Genomic DNA, 5,120 nt, shown 5'->3' with positions numbered 1-5,120 from the left:
GATTCTAAAATGTGCATGAGAGAAATACCAGATTACTTTCAGAAGATCTCCCATTAGACAGAGGACTTCTCATCAGAAACCCTACAGGCTACGAGATAATGGTGAGATATAGTCCAAGTCTTAAGAGAAAATAACTGTCAACCCAGAATATTATGCCCTGAACAGCTCTCATTTATGAATGAAGGTGAAATAAAGACCGTCCATAACAAACAGAAACTGAAAGAATTTGTCACCACCCATCCAGCTCTACAAAAGATGCTTAAGGTTTTGCTGTGCACAAAAACACAGAAACGTGTCATCACTATGGAAGAAGGTAAAGGAAGAAAATCTCTTAGTAAAAGTTCAAAGGAAATCCAAAGTAAAAAATAGAAATATTTATGGAAAAATGGCAGGGCAGAGTCATTACTTATTAATAGTCACCTTGAATGTAAATGGCCTCAACTCTCCAGTTAAAAGACACAGACTGGCTGAATGGATTAAAAAAACAAAACCTACCTATCTGCTGCCTACAAGAAACACATTTCACCAACAAAGATACACTCAGACTGAAAGCGAAAGGATGGAAAGAGATGCTCCAGGCCAACAGAAACCAAAAAAGAGCTGGTGTAGCCATCCTAATATCAGACAAAACAGACTTCAACACAAAAACTGTTAAAAGAGACAAAGAAGGGCACAATGTAATGATTAAGGGATCAATTCAAAAGGAAGATGTAACTATTATCACATAAATGAACCTAATTATAGGGCACTTGGCTATTTAAAAGAAATATTAAGGAATATAAAGGGAGACTTAGACAATAATAATGGGGGACTTTAATACCCCACTTTCAGCAATGGAGAAACCAAGCAGACAGAAAATCAGCAAGGAGACAGCAGATTTAATCAACACTATAAACCAAATGGACCTATGCAGAATACACATTCTTCTCAGCAGTGTATGGAACTTTCTCTAGGATTAACCATATACTAGGCCATAAAGCAAGTCTCAGCAAATTCAAAAATTTTGAAATCATACCATGCATCTTCTCAGACCACAATGGAATAAAGCTGGAAGTCAGCAACTCAGGAATCTCTAGTACATATGCAAATACATGGAGACTGAACAATATGCTCCTGAAAGAACAGTGGGTCATAGAAGAAATCAGAAGAGAAATCAAAAAATTTCTGGAAATAAAGAAAGCACAGCATATAAAAACTTATGGGTTACAGCAAAAGCAGTATTAAGAAGAAAGTTTATAGCAACAGGTGCCTACATTAAAAAATTGGAAAAGCACCAAATACATGAACCATCAATGCATCTCAAGGATCTAGAAAAACAACAGCAAACCAAACCCAAAACTAGAAGGAGAAAATAAATAATTAAAATTGGAGAAGAAATCAACAAAAACTGAATCAAAAAATACAAAGATCAGCAAAATGAAGAGCTATTTTTTGAAAAAATAAACAAAATTGACACATCATTGGCCCAACTAACCAAAAAAAGTTGAAAGAAGACCCAAATCAATAAAATTAGAGATGAAAAAGGAAATTTAACAAGAGAACAGAAATAAAAAGACTAATCAAAAATTACTACAAAGAACTGCATGCCAACAAACTGGGAAAGAGCAGAAATGGATAGATTCCTGAACATATACTACCTAAGTTTAACCATGAAGACACAGAAAATGTAAACAGACCCAAAATGAAGACATAAATTGACTCAGTAATAAAGACTCTCCCAACAAAGAAAAGCCCAAGGCTAGTTGGCTTCACTGCTGAATTCTACCAGACATTTAAAGAACTAACCCCAATTCTCCTCAAACTATTCAGGGCAATCGAAAAAGAGGGAATCCTCCCAAACTCTATGAAGCCAGCATTACCTTAAATCCTAAACCTGAAAAAGATGAAAAAGAAAGAGAATTATAGACCAATTTCCCTGGTGAACATAGATGCAAAATTCTTCAACAAAATTCTAGCCAATAGAATCCAACAACACATCAGAAAGATCATCCACCCAGACCAAGTGGGATTTATCCTTGGTATGAAGGGATGGTTCAACATTCTCAAATCAATCAATGTAACGTAGCAGGTAAAGCCACCATCTGCAGTGCCAGCATCCCATATGGGCGCCAGTTCGAGTCCCGGCTGCTCCACTTCCAATCCAGCTCTCTGCTATGGCCTAGGAAAGCAGTAGAAGATGGCCCAAGTCTTTGGGCCCCTGAAACCACTTGGGAGGACCTGGAGGAAGTTCCTGGCTCCTGGCTTCAGATTGGTACAGCTCTGGCCACTGTGGTCAACTGGGGAGTGAACCAGCAGATGGAAGACCTCTCTCTCCTTGACTTTCCTTCTCTCTATATATAACTCTGACTTTCAAATAAATAAATAAATCTTTAAAAAAAAATAGATGGATAGACCAATGCAACAGAACAGAAACACCAGAAATCAATTCAAACATCTACGACCAATTTATATTTGACCAAGGAGCTAAAACCAATCCCCAGAGCAAGGACAGTCTCTTCAACAAATGGTGCTGAGAAAATTGGATTTCCACATGCAGAGTATGAAGCAAGACCCCTACCTTATACCTTACTCAAAAATCCACTCAACATGGATTAAAGATCTAAATCTAAGACCCGACACCATCAAATTAATTGAGAACATCGCGGAAGCCTGCAAGACATTGGCACAGGCAAAGAGTTCTTGGAAAAGACCCCAGATGCACAGGCAGTCAAAGCCAAAATTAACAAATGGGATTATTCAAATTGAAAAGTTTTTGTACAACAAAAGAAATAGTCAGGAAAGTGAAGAGGCAACCAACAGAATGGGAAAAATTATTTGCAAACTATGCAACTGATAAAGGATTAATAACCAGAATCTACAAAGAGATCATGAAACTCTACAACAAACCAACCCAGTTAAGAGATGGGCCAGGGGCTGGCATAGTGGGTAAAGCTGCTGCCTGTGGTGCTGGTATCCCATATGGGCACCATTTCGAGACCTGGCTGCTCCACTTCTGATCCAGCCTCTCTTGTGGCCTAGGAAAGCAGTGGAAGATGGCACAAACGCTTGGGTCTCTGCACCCACGTGGGAGACCAAGAAGAAGCTCCTGGCTCTTGACTTCGGATCGGCACAGCACTGGCCATTGCAGCCAGTTGGGGAGTGAACCAGCGGATGGAAGACCTCTCTCTCTCTGTCTCTCTGCCTCTCCCTCTCTCTCTAACTCTTTCAAATAAATAAATAAATCTTACAAAAGAGAGAAAGATGGGCCAAGGACTTACACAGACATTTTTCAAAAGAGAAAATCCAAATGGCCAACAGATACATAAAAAATTGTTCAGGATCACTAGCTGTCAGGAAATGCAAATCAAAACCACAATGAGGTTTCACCTCACCCCAGTTAGAATGGCTTTCATAGAGAAATCAACAAACAACAAATGGTGGTGAAGATGTGGGGAAAAAGGTATCCTAATCCACTGTTGGTGAGAATGTAAACTGGTAGAGTTACTATGGAAGACAGTATGGAGATACTTCAAAAATCTGAATATAGACCTACCATATGATCCAGCCATCCTACTCCTTGTAATTTACCCAACAGAAATGAAATCAGTAAACAAAAGAGCTATCTGCACCTTCATGTTCATTGCAACTCAATTCACAATAGCTAATACATAGAATCGACCTAAATGCCCATCAACCAAAGATTGGATAAAGAAATTAAGGGATATGTACATTATGGAATACTACACAGCAGTAAAAAAAATGAAATCTGGTCATTTGCAACAAAATGGATGAATCTGAAAAACATCATACTTAGTGAAATAAGCCAGTCCCAAAGGGACAAATATTATACATTCTCCCTGATCTGTGAAAACTAATGGAGCACCTAAAGCAAAATCTGTAGAAGTGAAATTGATACTTTGAGAACAAATGACTTAATCTGCCCTTGTCTTGACTATCAAGGAACAGTTTCATTTTCTTTGTTTTTTTCATCTTTTTTTTCATTCATACTATTTGTTGAACTCTTTACTTAAAACAGAGTTAATCATATGTGTATAAAGTCAATTGAAAATAGATCTCAGTAAATAATAAGAGAGGGAGGAGGCAGTTTGTAACTGTAAAGCTGTATAGTTCTGCATACATTCCTACAGACTTTTTTTTTTTTTTTGACAGGCAGAGTGGACAGTGAGAGAGAGAGAGACAGAGAGAAAGGTCTTCCTTTTGCCGTTGGTTCACCCTCCAATGGCCGCTGCGGCCAGCGCATCGCGCTGCTCCGAAGCCAGGAGCCAGGTGCTTCTGCTGGTCTCCCATGTAGGTACAGAGGCCCAAGCACTTGGGCCATCCTCCACTGCACTCCCGGGCCATAGCAGAGAGCTGGCCTGGAAGAGGGGCAACCGGGACAGAATCCAGTACCCCAACCGGGACTAGAACCCGGTGTGCTGGCGCCACAAGGTGGAGGATTAGCCTATTGAGCCACGGCGCCAGCCCCTACAGACTTACTTCTAAGGGTACAGTTTAAAAACTTGTCATGGGACTCCAAATCCCATTAAAATCGGTGGCAAAAATGCCCTCTTAATTGTTAAAGTGATCATGTTAAGTGTTAAAGTGAACATATAGATAGGATTAAGTGTTAAAAAGATCACATAAATAGGATCAAGTGCCTGGAAATAATAATAGAATTAAAAAGTAGAATGTCCAACATGAGAAGCAGTCCACACAGCAGACTCATGGAATGACAATCTCTTTAAGTAACACTCTGATCTCAGAATCAGCCCTTAAGGATTCCTGGTCTGGCTGAAAGGTGCCTGAGAGCATTTCAGGCATGGAAAGCCAAGACACTGCGGCAAAAAATGTTCTACATGAAGGATCTCTGTGAGAGAGACCCCAGTGGAAATAAGTGGCCATCAAAGAAGGATGTACTTTTCTCTAAAGGGAGGAGAGAACTTCCACTTTGCTTATGGCCTTGTCCAAATACTGATGGAGTTTGTGAACTCAAAAGGCTTCCATAGCCTAGCTGGCTCATTTTAAGAGCCTCAGGTGGTCACTGACGTCATATGTAAAAATGTGTTAATTGTTAACAAGAGTCACTATGCACTAACTCTCCATGCAAGACCTCTGTCTTCAATGAGCTGTATTATGAGAGT

Source organism: Lepus europaeus, chromosome 8 (assembly GCF_033115175.1).
Source record: "Lepus europaeus isolate LE1 chromosome 8, mLepTim1.pri, whole genome shotgun sequence".
In the NCBI taxonomy this organism is placed as follows: domain Eukaryota; kingdom Metazoa; phylum Chordata; class Mammalia; order Lagomorpha; family Leporidae; genus Lepus; species Lepus europaeus.
The sequence above is the reverse complement of the archived record's forward strand: the minus strand, read 5'-3'. Positions refer to the sequence as shown.